Source organism: Balaenoptera physalus (assembly GCF_965194825.1).
Source record: "Balaenoptera physalus genome assembly, chromosome: 8".
NCBI lineage: Eukaryota > Metazoa > Chordata > Mammalia > Artiodactyla > Balaenopteridae > Balaenoptera > Balaenoptera physalus.
Genome location: NC_138887.1, coordinates 90,672,278 through 90,687,637, shown reverse-complemented (window position 1 = coordinate 90,687,637; position 15,360 = coordinate 90,672,278). Strand labels below are relative to the sequence as shown.

The following is a 15,360-nucleotide window of genomic DNA, read 5'->3' as shown; positions in this document are numbered from 1 at the left end:
CACAGAAACACCTGCCCCTTGCAAGGGGCCTCACGTAATACAGATATAAAGCAAGGATGGGAACAAGGAAACTGCTGGCTCGAACCTTGCTGGCCACATCACCCTCCGTCAGGGTGACCGGATCACTTTTGTAAAGGCTGACTCAGATCACAGCCTTGAAACTTGCTGGGCCATAACAGTCATACACCATCGCCCACCCCAGCGCCCCTCTCCTGAGTCACACAGGTGGCTGTCAGAAGCAACCCCCTAAAACGAAAAACCCCATTCTAGTTTCGACCTCGCCCCTGGGGCCACAGCTCTTCAGTTTCTGAAGCCCCTAAACTCTCGCCCACCTCCCGGGTCTTGCCCTCTGGAACAGCAGTCAGGTCTCTTAGGGGAACAAAGAGCAGAAGGGCAGGGGCGAAAGATAGGGTGCAGGATACGAAAGGGGCTGTAGTTTTTACCTTGCGGCGCCCAGGAGCCGGCGGAGGAGACGTCAACCGCGCAGGGATCAACCGCGTAGGGACCACCCGCGCGCTCCGCGCCTCCCTGCCTCCTCGCAGCAAGTCAGCTGTCGCCCCGCATCTGGCTCGCGCCCTCCGCTGGGCTTCGCATCTGGTCACAAAGCGCTCTGGGCGCCGCGGGCGGCGAGAGCCTCCGGGTCACCTGTGGCCGGGCCCAGCCGAACGCCCCGTCCTCGCGCCGGCCGCGCTCCCTCCGCCCCTTCCCACCCGCGTTCCCTCCGCCCCTTCCCACCCGCGCGCTGCCCGGGCCGTGACTCAGCCGGGCATCGGCGCGCGCGGCCCGCGGCGGCCCGGGCGCGTCCAGCCGGGAGGAACGGCCAGGAGACCCGACTCGTGCTCTCGTCCGCCCGACCCTGCACGTGTCCGTCTGTCTCGTGCGCTGTCCGTCCACCTCGTCCACGGGTCCAAGGACCGCTGAGGTGGGGACTGGCAACAACACCCTGAGGGGGAAATCGGCCCCCGCCCTTCCTGCCGCCCGCGCGCCGCGCCGGGCCCCGCGGGGGTCGCGTTTCCTCCGCCCCTCCCCCCGCCCACAAGGTGAAACTTTCTAGGTGGAGTAGAAGTTTTCTCGCCCTGGCCGCACGCACTCTCCTCCCCACCAGCTCGGGCAGTTTGAACTTAGCACAGCGGGAGATAAGCGGGACTGAGTCTCCCCCTCCTGGTGCCCGTGCAGCCAGCGGCCCTGGCGCACCGAGAGCACTAGGCGCGCACACGGCGCCCCTCCCCCACCCCCCCCCCGCGCGCTGCCGGCGCGAAAAGCGCGAGGCTCTGCTGTGAGGACCGTCTCCCGCGCCTCGTCTCTGTTAGCCGCCGGGCGCTGACGCGGGGACGCGGAGATTTGGGCACCACACAAACAAGGAATTCATTGTCAGGGACGGAGGTAGGAGTGGATGGACGAATTGTCCCAATGATTTCGTTATGCAGCGATTATCCCCGACTGTAATAACTCAGATTTCTGGAAGGAGAAACAACACAGTTTAACCCTGAGGAAACTTGCTGCTTTAACTGTTCCCCCCCCTCGCCACCCCCCACCCCGTTCATAGCAGGAAACAGGCTGATTAAATAACAAACAGCAGTGAGGAAGCACAACTGCACAAAAGTTTAATTCTTGAATGTTGAAATCTTATGATATTAAAAAAGGTTGGGGGTTTGGTGGATTAATTTGTGTTAGGGTAGCTTTTAATATCTCACGTGTCTGAGTATAAAAATTGGCATTAACCTTCAAGAGGAAATAAAACACTCGCAGGTAACAAGCTCACAGGAAGAGCCTCTCCTGTGAGGACTTAGCAGCTCTCCTTTCCTACTCTCTCGAGGGCTGGTCAGATAATGGCGGCTGTTAGTGAGAGTCAAGGGGCGAAACAACATTTACTGTGTGGGTCCGGGAATGACCACAGAATGAAAAATAGAAAATATAGTTAGGATACTTAACGTTTTCCGGAGAGCTTCTTATCTACCATGAACTACACAGAGCACTATCAACCCTCAAAAGTGATTACCTCATGAGTCCCCAGTTTTGTTTTGTTTTTTAATTTTTATTTATTTATTTATTTATTTTGGGCTGTGTTGGGTCTTCGTTTCTGTGCGAGGGCTTTCTCTAGTTGCGGCAAGCGGGGGCCACTCTTCATCGCGGTGCGCGGGCCTCTCACTATCGCGGCCTCTCTTGTTGCGGAGCACAGGCTCCAGACGCGCAGGCTCAATGGTTGTGGCTCACGGGCCTAGTTGCTCCGCGGCATGTGGGGTCTTCCCAGACCGGGGCTCGAACCCGTCTCCCCTGCATTGTCAGGCGGACTCTCAACCACTGCGCCACCAGGGAGGCCCTGAGTCCCCAGTTTTGTGGAAAAAGAAAGTTCTCGTTACATAATACTAGAGCCCTGCATGGAACTGTTTGCAGATGAGGAGACTGAGTGCCTAAGAGTTCCTAAGAGCGTCACACAACTGGTTAGTAAAAGAAGAGTGATAAGAACCCAGCTCTCAAATCCCAGCCAGGTGTTTGTTCTTCACACTGTGCCAAGAGGCTACAGGCTGGCAAGGTTACATAAACAACCCAGTCCTACTGAAGAGTTCCTCGTATCACGTGACACAATTTAACAAGGACTACTTCACATTAAAATGCAAATTTACTGGTTGAAGGGCACTGGTCCTATTTATGGACAGATCAGTTATATATTTGGGTTCAGGACCAACTTTAAATAAAAGGTGAATAAACTAATGAGTTCAGACACACACACACACACACACACACACACACACACACACACACAACTAGCCATAGCTGTCCAAATGAATGATTAGAGTACTGTTTCTATTTTTCTGTTTCCTGGTTTCCATAGCAATATGTTAACTGGATTTTTAGATTGCATTATGTAGTTGCCGTAACAGGTTTTCTGAGTTTGTGTGCTATGATAAAAATATAAAAGAAAAAAATTACAATTAAAGTGGTAGGAAGACCCAGCAAAGCCAATGCAAACTGGAAAATAAAATAGCTTATAAATCCACATAACCTATTCTATATTTTCAGCCCTGAAGTTTCCTACTTTCTAGTTACTGACAAATTTCAATCCAGTTTTGAAACTGGATTAAAAATTGTCTTTTTGGTTTGTTAACCATAAAGAAGGAGAAAACATTTAATAAAAATAACGTAACTAAGAATAACGTCACTAAAAAGTATCTGAGTGTGTGAAAATCAAATAGTTTTTACACACTACTTGATAGGTTTCCCTTTCAGGAAAAGGGTTAGAAGTATAATTTCACATATTTGGTTTTGGATAGAAGCAGATACTTTAAAAAAGCAATAGGAATTCTACAATTCCATTTTGGTTTTGTGGCAAACTCTAATTGTTGCTGTTTAACTTTCCTTGGGTCCATGGCATGGGTGACACACTGTATGATGAAGTTCTGTTGGTATTTTCCGAACCAAACCAAACCCTTGTGGCTGACGCTCTTGGCTGGCGAGGCCAGCACCTGTTCCTAACTAGATATTCCCTTGCTTCCCTCCACTCTTAGGGCTGGAAAGGAGAAATACTTGCTTTCCCAGACTCCTTTGCAGTCAGACATGGCCATGTAATGTCACTCTGGCAGTGAGATTAAGCTGAAGTCTGTTTTCTGATTAAAGGGATGTAATGAACTTGTGCCACTCCTTCCCACTTCTTGCTTTCTTGATTTTATGTAGAATATCCGGCAGAGAGCTAGCTATCTTGTGACCATGAGGAGAGAAGTTGGCTCTGACACTGCTGAGCTGTAGCACCAATGCCAGTAGACACCTGCTTCCAGATTTCTTGTTTTGTGGAAAAAATACTCATTCCAGACACTGTTAGGCAGGGTTTCTGTCACCTGCGGCCAGAAGCCTTCAAAGCTGATATACCTCTCAGATGGGAAGCAAGACATCTCCAACACTAAGTCTAGCACAGTAGTTAAGAGTGTGGGTTTTAGAACCAGACAGCCTGGATTTCAATCCCAGTTCTGCTGCTTGCTAGCTATGTAACTGTAGGTCAGTGGCTTAAAGTCTCTGTGCCATATCTGTAAAATGGGGAAAATAATAGTGTTATTGTGAGGATGAAATGAGAAGCTATAAGTGAAGGACATGAAATAGTGTCTGGTAAAATATAAGTGCTCAAAGGCATGAGTTATTATTTTCCATGTATTTGTGAATAACACATAGTGCTAAACTATAAGGAGGATCCCATCTCTTAACCCTGAGGTGGGCCTAATGGTAGCCATGGTCAAGAGGGTAGAGGAACAGCTGCTCTAAACCTGCTCTAAACATGCCACATCCTTTCTGCTCTCCCTTCAACAGATAACAATTCGGATCTTTGATGGCACTCTTTAAGTTCATTCACATGGCACTGTTTTTGAAACAAAAATGAAAGCAATCTTCTTAGAACAGCGGCTTCTTGCTGGCAACTTGTGGAAGGCAGGGCCCACAGACATGCACAGGCCCGTAGAATGTGTTTTAAAAGTTTGAGTTGTGTAGACAGAGGACATGTTCTGCAGTTTGCCGTTGTCCTCCCAGTGGTTTGCCATTGTCCTCCCATCTTCTCTTGTAATGCATCCAGCCTACCTCTGATCTTGATGTCACTTTCTTAGGCATTAAAATTTGTGTCCCCTCTCTTATTTATTCTTGGATTCTCTCTGCTCTCCTCCCTTCACCGACCCCAATGCCCCTATTATTGTGCCTATGGAAAATGTGTCTCCAAAACGACAAGAAGAATTCAGGTGATAGTTCCTCAGATCATCTCTGTTGGCAAATACAGTTCGGGGATATAGGACTCCTCTTACCTTTTTAGAGATACATCATGCACTTTAGAATATTGAAGATTCTGGAAAGTCACATGGAAAAACAACAACAGAACAAACAAAAACATGCTTTTTTTCCTCTTAACATCTTCAGTAGCAATTTTCTATAAAATTAGTTCAATAGGTAACATACTTTGGGAAACCTTGCCTTAAAGAATGGAAATACCAGCTACAAAGGGTTAGAAGAGGGCACTTTCAGTATGAACTGCTTTTATGTTGATTTATAATGGTCATTTGTTTGTGGCTGGGCTGTCTAAAAATAAAACATGCAATGTTAAGTTATCTAAAAATATAAGTAAGCATATTCAATATTGAGGACAAGTACAAGACTGCTAGGCTCTTGAAGTTACAAGTATCATGATTTTAATCAGAAGGTCTAGGAGACTGGAGGCAGAGAAATTGAAAATAAATTACCATCTCCAACAGAGTGCTGCAATTTTGCTAGTGATTTGGTTCATTTTCACATCCGTCTTGTTGCCTCTTTCCCCAAATCAGGCAAAGGTATAACATACTTCGCTCTCATTTATTAAATGTCTACTATGTATCAGTCATGTGTTTGAGTTCTACTTAGGTCCTCATAACAAAAAACTCCAGGATGGGTATTATCCTTCTCAGTTTACATCCAGGGAAATGAAGCTCAGAGAGATCATGTAACTTATCCAGGGTCACACAACAGGCCTAAGTCTGTCTCTTTCTAGAACTCTGCACTTCCCCTTGCAGCCATTATAAACTGTCCATGGTCCTGTGGTGAATGATGCAGCTCTTAACGTGGGGCAGGATAACTTAAGGCTTCCTTTAATTTTCCCTTCTTTTCCGTCCACAAAGTCAGCCACAACCTAAGACACGGCCACCCCTCTGCTTGACCCTCGGGGACTGGATGTTGCCATGCAGAATAAAGGTGCTGACACCACCTACGTTGTCGGTCTATAAAACACTACACAGGTTGGAGCATGGGTCCTAGGCAGTCTGGATGGCCTACGTGGTGGGCTATGGGTGCATAGGACCAAGACCTCCCAGTGTGAAAACGAACAGGAATGCCGTCTCTCCAATGTCTCTGTTTTCACAACTCCTGAGCTCTCCTTTGGGGACCTGGAGAATGTGGGAGAGAAAGGGAAGCACCAGATGACAGAGAGCCAGGAGTCCTAAGAGAGGGTCTTTTGGAGAGTCTCTTGTCTTTTTAGAAGATGAGAAATAAAGACCAAAACTTTCAGAAAGTCCCAGAAGTCTGCCCCCTTTCTATCAACACTTTCCTCCCTGAAACTATTAATTTTTTTTTTCTTTCTCTTTTTCTCTCCTCGCCTCTCTTCTCCTCTCCTCTCCTTTTCTGTTTTTTACCTTGTGGTAAATTGGTAAAAGCATTTTGGGAAAGAAAACAGGAAAAAAATCTTTCATTTTTATACAGCATAGTACAGCATTATTTCCCAACTATCTTATCCATTTCATCTGTTAATCTAAATGGTTTGGCACTAATACAAATGGATTAACCCATCTTGTGAAATAATGCACTAAAGAAAGTGTTTCCTTCATTGATCAACTTTTCTTTATGAATAGCCCTTTACAAATGTGTATGTGAGTATGTGTGTATGTGAATATGTGTGTTTGTGTAATTACTGCAATTCTAGGTTCTACCATTAACTTGATGAGGGCTTTGGCACTTAACCCTCGTGGATCGGTTTCTTCAGCTATAAAAACAGTTTCAAAGTCTGATGAAAATGATTTTAAAAAATTAAGTATCAACTAAAATTTTACTGAAGGCTGTAAGTTTGGAGCGAATATAGCAAACAATTTACTAATTGTATTGTATATAAGGGGACATTATATTAGAAAGAAAGTACTCCAGTGTGTGGTTCTTATTAACTACTGCCTTGTTCAAATATGATAAAATTCTTTTTTCTATTCCAATGACTGACTGATTTAATGACTCAGGGATAGTATATTTAGTGAATCCAAAAGTAAATTTGGTGATTTAGAGAAGGCTACAATATTTAACAGTTTAAGTGGGAATATCTAGGTTTTAGTGACATTGAAAAATGATAGAATGTTTGAAAGGTTTAATTAGAGTCACTGTAACTATTACACATAACTAATGTATTACGATGTATAACAAAGATGGTTTCAACACTTTTGCATTGGCCAGATTTTTACCTTTTGTTTAACAACCTCAGAGTCTAAGCATAATTACTATTAGTGTATGTACGTGGAAGGAAAGGCACTAACTCTGGATTAACCTTGGTTTGCCAACAAAGAATTAAAAAAATGAGAGCACAGGCAAATGATGACCAGTCAGAGGTCATGTTCAGAAAGTCAGTGGTGATGCAAACTGCTTCAGACTTCCAGTTTTTTGGTCTATTATAAACATTCCTGCCTTTACTTACTTTGAAAAACAAAATCCAACCAAACTGCCCCCAAAAGGCAATTGCAAGCTAACCTCTAGACAGAACAGTCAGAACTAATAAAATCATCTGCAAACATTCTGCTTGTGTTGAAGGAACTTTCAAGGAGTGTGTAACCTGAATTAGAAAAGACATCTTTTAAAGCTTTTCGTGAAGTGTCTGGGCCATCTGTTTTGGCCCGAGCTCCCCATGTTAGAGCTGTTATCAAGTACTGTCGGCTCTCCCATTGCTACTGTTAACAAATGGATTTGTCACCCCAAAGTTAAGAAAAACCAGATGTTTCCTTTGTTGTTCTATATTCCGATGGCAGGTCAAGAGGCTGTTTAAACAGCACCAGTGAAATTGAGATTTAGAAATTGAGATCTTATTAATCTGGTCAGTGAGGTCATATGATTTAGGGCTGTTTCAAGATTTAGACTGAATTTCAATATTTGGCCATCCACATATACTGGATTACTTCCAAATTAACTAGTTCTTTATAAATATAAACCTATATTTTATGGGAATCATAATTTGTATGCAAGCAGTTATAAATATGGAATAAAATATTTAAACATGTCAGGTTTTGTAATCCATCAACTAAATTCCTAACCAAATGTTTATTGAGCCCCTGCCATGTGCCGGGGAAGTGTTAGTGTCTGGGGCTACAAAGATGAATGAGATGTGGTCCTTAACACGGAGGGGCTCATAGTCTAGCACAGAAAACCGTCATGTAAATTATCAGACCTGATACAATGTGGCAAGTGCTAAATACTGTTCGGAGAGTGTTATGGACCAACTGTGGGGATCAGGGGGAGGTGAGGAAACATGGAAGACACTGCAAGGGAGGCCACATCTGAGCCACATGTGAAAGGATGAGCAGGAGTTTGCCAGGTGACTGTATTTACCGGGTGATGGAGGTGAGGAAATGAATTCTTAGCAGAGGGAGCAGGCACACAGGCTTAAAATAATTATGTATTCAGCATTCTGCAAGTAGTTCAGAATAGTTGGGAGCACAGTGTGTTTGGGACAAGGGCAGGAAACGAGGCTAAATAAGTAGGTGAGGATCAGAATATGAGGCGTCTTATATACCACACCAAGAAAGAAAATCTGTATGGTAGGTGATAAAGAGCCACTAAAATATTTTAACTAAAATAATTAGAATTTTACATTTTAGACAGGTCACTATGGCTTAATGGAGGGTTTGGAGCAGGGTGAGTTGAAGGCAGGGTGGCAAGAGGGAAAACTATTTCTTTAACGCAGGGGAGCAATGATGTAAGTTTGATGTAAGGCAGAGACTCTTGGGTGCAGGACAGAGAGGAAGGTTTGATAGATGCCTTGGGTGTGGGACATACAGGACCACTTAGAAATAATAGAAATTGAGCGATATTCAGAAAGGTTGCTTTTTATTTGTTTATTTTTTGTTATTTAATGAAAGTCTGGGACATGATGACACTTTCATTTTGGACTTGTTGAGTTTGAGTGTTTGTATGTCCCTGCACAATGAGTTGTTGGAGGTCTGGTAGTTAAGTCAAAATACCAATGTGCCAGATTGTTGTATTGTCTACTTGGTTATTCTGGGAACTACGTTTCTCAGACTCTCCTTCTCCATGTAATTCCAGATTGGAGTTGGCCTAAAGGTAAAAACTGTGTGAGTTCTGGGACGCAGAAGAGAAGCAGCGGTCATTATACTCTGAAGGTTATCGTCAGACCCAGGGGTGCTGCTGGGTGCCAGTTTGTTCTTGCTCTTCCCTCCTTCCTGATGCTGGCCTTGCCCATCAAAAGTGACCTCAGGCCTCCACCGGACGCTTGGCTGACAACTCAGAGAGGTGGCAGCTATGAAGGGCCAGCAACCTTCCATAGCCTTCGTGGTCTCATCACAAGAGCAGGACGTACTGGCTCCCTGCAAGTTCTGACACGTTCGTGGCTTTTTTTCTGCCCTTCAACTACATTTTTTGGATCTTTATCTTCCCAGCTCTTCCCACAATCGTGTAAGTACTAATTCCTATTATAAATTCCTTCTTCCGTATCACTCATAGTGGTTCTGCTTCCCAGACTGAATCTTTTTAAAGCTGCAACCAAAGTGTATTTTGAAACAGAACTCCTTGAAAAAAACACTACATTTAATATCTGAAACTTTTATCGTTTGAAGTTGTTTTGATTTTGAGAGTTTGTTTTTTTCCTGACTTCTCGATAGTGATCACTGGTGCAGAATGATGATCTTACTATGTCTAAATAGGAGAAATTGTCAGGATAACTAGAGGAATTTCAAGAAAATTCAGCATTTCGTTCTTTTGCTTTTAAAAGAAATCATCATCATTATTATTTGTATGTGAACATTTTAGTACAATCTAGTGCTCTAAAACTGTCTGGGCCAAAGAGAGCCAGGCATGAAGATCTCAGGTACCTTGGAGACAGGGAGGGAGGACCAAGGCAGACTGTGGCAGGAAACGAGGTTTTCTTCCTGCTGACAAGTGGAGCCATTTTTGGGGTGAAGTGTGTGGCATGTAGGTTCTTGTTGGAAGAACAGCTGTGGAACAGAGGTCCTGATGCTATTGGATCAATGAGGATCCTGTCATGAGCAGCTCAAGAACAGGAATGAGAGGAAGGGGCTGTCCAAAACTCTGGAATAAGCATTTGGGTTGCTCTTCTTAGACCACTCCTGCCCTGGGAAGAGGGTGGAGTTTAACTCCAAGGATGATAACGAAGAGGTATTGACTTTGTTGTCAGTTATGGGAAATGAGAATTGATCTAGAAAGGTGTGTGCCCTGGTGAGTACTTTTTTTTTTTTCCCCTGCTTTTTTTGCCTTTCTCCAAAGCCAGCAAAGCAGAACATGGGTATCTTCTATTGCAAGAAGAGACTGGCGGAGGAGGCAGTGTCAACAGCCTTGTCAGCAAAGGCAGTGGTATTGGCATTATTTATTCCTCTGGTGGAAATGGCCTTCCTTATTTTATTTGCATGGCAAACTTTGACTCATCCTTCAAGGTCCAAACCTAATGTTGGAAGGCTTCCTTGATTGGCCCTCTCCCACTCCACCTTGTCCCACACCCTGGGCAGGCTGACAGGTTGCTTCATCTGTTTTCCAGGGGCACTTCATACTCCTAATTTAGCATATCTCACACTGTATTACAACTCATCTTTTTTGTTGACAGCGTAACTGCATGGTATATTAATTTATGTGATTTTTTTCTATCTTCTCCTTTATGGATCAGAAAGCAGTAATGCAAATAAAATGAGAAAAGCTGTCAGTGGGGCCAGGGGGAGGTAGGAGGTTTTACATCTCTTAGACTGCTGTACATTCAGAAGGGGCTGCCTTGCTGCAAATACAACATAACCTGGCTTTGCATTTGCTTGGTTAGGCAAGACACCAGAAATAACACCCTTTTGATACATTTGCCTAAAATCCTTGGTATCTCTGTATTTACAAGGTTTTAAAAATGCATAAGCAACTCTGGAAATTGGACTGTGTCCTCTGCAGGCTACTCTGCAGGCATGGCAGACATTGGAGACTGTGCTCTGGGGGCAGAGCTTTCATATGCAACCTGCTTTATGGGTCTCATGACCCTTGACCCATGCCTTTCCCTTCTCTTGGGAAACGAATAGGATTTGTTAATTAATAATCTTTCCCTTCTCTTGGGAAACAAATGGGGTTAGCAAATGGTGCCAATGTTGATTATTCTTAAGGAAGTCACACTGAGATGGGTGTCTCCTCCCCAAAGGACGTAGTTAGTATACGTACTGCACAAAGGGGGAGTCATGAATATGTGCAAAATTCTTGGACAATTTTTTTTGTCTAGATAACATGCTTGCTAGCTGTTTTCTATCAGATACTCGCAAGGTATCCACTACTTAGTGCTGAGGAGGCAAAAATGTTGGGAATTGGATGTGTCCATTAAACTTATCACAAATGAGGTAGAGTGTGTGACTAGAGGGTACAGTCTCGTGGGCCTGGGGAAGGAGAGTTGTGCCTGGATGTCACCCAGGACTCAGAGTACACCTGTCCCTTTGATGCACTTGTGATCATGCCCATGACCCCTGGCTGTGGTGTGGGGAGAAGCCCTCTTGCCACCCTAAGACTAAGTAAGCCATGACTGCTAGGGTTCCTGTACTGCTCAGGCAGGCAATACTCCATCAATCTGTGTTTGTCTCTTGGGGTCCTGAAATTACTTTCTCATTATAATGAAAAGAAGTGAAATGAAACCTGACCTAGGAAGGATCCCTAATTTTGGCAACATTCTAAAACATGTAGCGAGGGCTTGGCTTTTGAAGGACAGCACAATCCTTCTGAAAAGGTGCTAATACACAATTGCTGAAAAGTCTTTCATGGTTATATGATTCAAGTCCCATGGGGCTTGTCTGGGACTTGGTCACTGGGGTGAAGTAACTTCAACAGAAGTCCTCATGAGGAATTGGGCACAGCATAAGGTGCTGCAGGTCAGATAGCTCAAATAAAAGATTTACTTATTTACCTGTGATGGCCATGGTAATATAGCCAGAGTATCTGAATTAAGGTTGAAAGGGGAAAGACAAAGGTAAAAATTAAGAAGCAGTTCTTTGTGTCAGGACTAAGGGATGAAGCAAGGCCACATCCTAGGCATGAGCCAAGAGGGCAACAGTGGGATGCCTGGCATTTCCATTACCTCTCACCTGTTTCCAAGTCCTCTGTTTTCCTCTTTCTTGGTTTACTCTTTCATTTTTGGTGCGACACTTCCTCCTGTACCCTCCTGAAAAAGGGTGCATGTGATTGGTGCATGTGGTATGGTGGCATGTGATTGGTAACCCCAGATTGGTGGTTACCAGAGGGACAGGGGGTTGAGGGGTGGGTGAAATGGGTGAAGCAAGTCAATTATATGGTGATGTATGGTAACTAGACCTTTGATGGTGATCACTTTGTAGTGTATATAGATGTTGAGTTATAATGTTGTGCTCTTGAAACTTATGTTAATACCAATTTTAACTCAATTAAAAAAAATTAAAGGGGGAAAAAGAGGATGCATGTGACGAGAATTTTTTGAGACCTTGCAAGTCTAGATATGTTTTTCTTTTACCCTATTGCTTGATTGATAGCTTGTCTGGATATAGAAGTCTAGGTTGAAAGACAAGTGTCCATTATCTTCTAGCTTCATTCTTGTTCTTGAAAAGTTTGATAATATTTTACCTGATTTTTTTCTCCTCCTATTCATTTTCTCTGCTCTCTCTTCTGGGACTCCAGAATTGAGATGTTAAACCTGTGGGATTTATCATATAATTTTTTTCATATGTATACAAAGTATATATGTATATATGAAATAGATACCATGCCATGCATCTTGGCATCTTTGAGGATTAACAAAGAGGCCAGTGTGGACAAAGAAAAGTAAGTGAGGAAAATAGTCTCAAATATGTTTATCTTAATTATTTTAAATAAGTCGAGGTCTTAAATTAGTAAATGATCTTTGACAAGAGAAGTAGAAAGAAAAAAATTTTTTTGGTAAATTTATTAAGTTTTCTCTCTTGTACCGAATATTATCTGTTTCATCTTTAGCTGTGAAAATTTGCTAGGGTAACTTGCTGGGTCACTTTGGATGAGTCACAACCTGTGGGTTTTCATTTCCCGGATAAAACAAGCAATTGGGTATGTGTAATCTTTTATATCACGTTTGGCTTTAAAAGCTGAACTTGGGTTATCTCAATACTAATTAATAATTCTATTAAAAGAAGGGGCACAGAGAGGAAGTTAAACTTAAGTTGTTTAATACTGGTGCTCATTCAGCATCTCAGGAGAAGGTTGGTTAGAAGAGACCCACACCTCTAAGGTTCATTTTTAGATTCTAAAGTTCTTCTATATTCATTACATTCAAAGAGAAAAAGATCACAGATGCTACTGAGCCAATGTAGTCCTCAATTGAAGAATATAAATGAGGTTTTAATTTAGCTATGATCATTTTAAGTGCACAATTAATAAAACATTTGGAGCATTTAATGTACAATTATATGGCATAGCTCACTATCACAAGCATTGAATGAGTACTCTTAGCAATAAAGAGTGTATGGAAGAAGTTCTTAAAATCAAATCCAGTCTCAGGAGTTTGTACCCACACTTTTTTTTCTGGCTGCGCCATGAGACATGTGGGATCTTAGTTCCCTGGCCAGGGATCTAACTCTTGCCCCCTGCAGTGGAAGCATGGAGTCTTAACCACTGGACTGCCAGGAAAGTCCCTGTACCTAACACTTTTAATGCACATATTGCAAGCTGAAAAGAAGAACAGTATTTACTCTGACCTATCTTTCCAAATTTATATTCTATTACTTGGCTCTCTGCATTCTACTTTATACTACTCAGTATGTTTTAGACTTTCATATGTCCTTTGTTTTTGTTACCTGGAATCCTTCCATCACTACTGTCCACCCTAAGACTCCAAGCACCAAAATCTTACCCATCCATCAAGGCCCATATAAAATATTTCCTTGCTTAAGTAACCTTTCCTGATTCTTCCAAGAAACTCAAGTTTTTTCTCCTTAAAAGTTCATAGCACATTGATTGTACTTCTCTAACGATACTTATTTTATTCTCCCTGGAAATATACCTCCTTATCTTCCTTTTTCATTGTAAGCTTCTTGAGTGCAGAACCCATGTCTTGCTCTTCTCCATATCTTCTACTATACTCAGTAGAAGACTCTCAATAACTGTTGTTAAAATGAATTTCATATTACTCATATGTAGACAAAAGTCTATAGTTTTATTAAAAAACAAACCAACAAAAACTTTCTAATGTGTGTTGGAAAACATGTATATGTATCCTTAAAAAGTGTTATATCCCTGGATAAAGCTATTTCCCATTCTATCATAAATTACTATCATCTTTTCTATTCTACCTTTATTATTAGCAGAGACTTTCCATGTTTATCAGGTTTTGATGACGAGAATTCTTTTCCTTGGGTAAGTCATTAAAGTTAAATTTGATATTCCTTTGGAAAAGTTCCCCCCACACCCCTGCAACCAAATAAAATAACCCATAAGTTTAAACTATTAGCTTTGACATGGCTTTCGTTAGTTAGCTGGCTTAAAACTCTCCCTAATGTTTTGAGCGCGTCAGTCCACAGGAAAGGGTGAGCCAGGTGGAATGGAATCCCAGTTCCCTCTAGCCTAGCCAGGATAAATGTCCTAGGAGAAATTTTCCGAAAATTTTTTTAAGTTTCTTGTGATTTGGAAAATGAGCAGCTTCAAAAGATCTTTCAGGATATTATCCTATATCTAAACTTTGGATTGCCTTTATTCTAAGGGTTTAAAAAAAATCTATTTAAGGAGCATTTTGGAAAGATCACTGATGAAAGTCTGAGCTAAAAGCCATTGGTTCATATATCATTAGTCTTCATGCTGTTTGTCATCAGTAAATCTTGTACTGGATACTTGTCCAGTTCTATAAAAATAAATAACACTGTGGCCTTTATTTCTATATTTTAGCTTCCATTAAAGTGAGGCTTAGACCTCATTTTTTTTTCAGACATAGATCAGATTACAAGAAGTAAGTGTAATGTTAACGCTTTTATTTAGTGACTGAACTAACCTTATCTGCCTCTTTAAAGGACCACGGTTATATCTCCTTATGTATTTGGAAAATTCCTTCAAACATACAAAATGCATATAATTAATTTCTCCAATGAATAACAATTTTGGGATTTTAAGTATTGTCAAGATGTTTCATGTCATACTGAGAAGTTAGCTCTTTGGATAGTGTATTCACAGTATTTTAACATATTTTTATTATTTATTCATCACTATAACTCAAAGATAGGTTGAGGAAGTACACATAACATACATTCATATATAATTTGGTTATTTTATTCAGAGAAATCTGATATGTGCTATCCTTTCCTGACACGTGAATTGAATAAGCTTTTTTAGCAGCTGTTCTTTTCAAATTTAATCTAGAAACAAATTGCATCAAGCTTGGTGCTAAAAGTCTATCTGATGAGAATCTTTCCAATTTTATTTTTATATTTAGATTTACAGATAGAAAATTAGATATCAGTCATTTAAATTGAAGGAGCATTTTCAAAATAAAGTGTTTCTTTTTGTGTTTGTTTTAGTAATGTGAGTTTGCTTGAATTGAATATAGGGCAATAATCACTTGCCAGCCTAGAAGTAGCTAAATACTCAATTTTCAGATTAACATTAAGGTTATAGTACTGCCCATTTGATGTCATTACG

The 15,360-nt window shown here is 41.9% G+C and overlaps 2 protein-coding genes across 6 annotated transcripts in view; one reads left to right on the top strand and one right to left on the bottom strand.

Annotated features, from left to right (window-relative positions):
* MET (MET proto-oncogene, receptor tyrosine kinase) overlaps window positions 1-689 on the bottom strand; it is a 126,121-nt gene extending 125,432 nt beyond the window's left edge. The window contains exon 1 of one of the 2 annotated variants that reach the window (XM_082472252.1): window positions 444-689. The gene's annotated coding sequence lies outside the window, so the exon portion shown is untranslated. The remainder of the gene's footprint in view (window positions 1-443) is intronic. The other variant, XM_082472251.1, reaches the window with a different exon arrangement.
* A 97-nt stretch (window positions 690-786) lies between these two features.
* TFEC (transcription factor EC) overlaps window positions 787-15,360 on the top strand; it is a 688,992-nt gene continuing 674,418 nt past the window's right edge. For 2 of the 4 annotated variants that reach the window (XM_082472375.1, XM_082472376.1), the window contains exons 1-2: window positions 854-1,383; window positions 8,791-9,159. The gene's annotated coding sequence lies outside the window, so the exon portion shown is untranslated. Of the gene's footprint in view, window positions 1,384-2,748; window positions 9,160-15,360 lie in introns of those variants that run through there. The other 2 variants (XM_082472378.1, XM_082472377.1) reach the window with 2 other exon arrangements.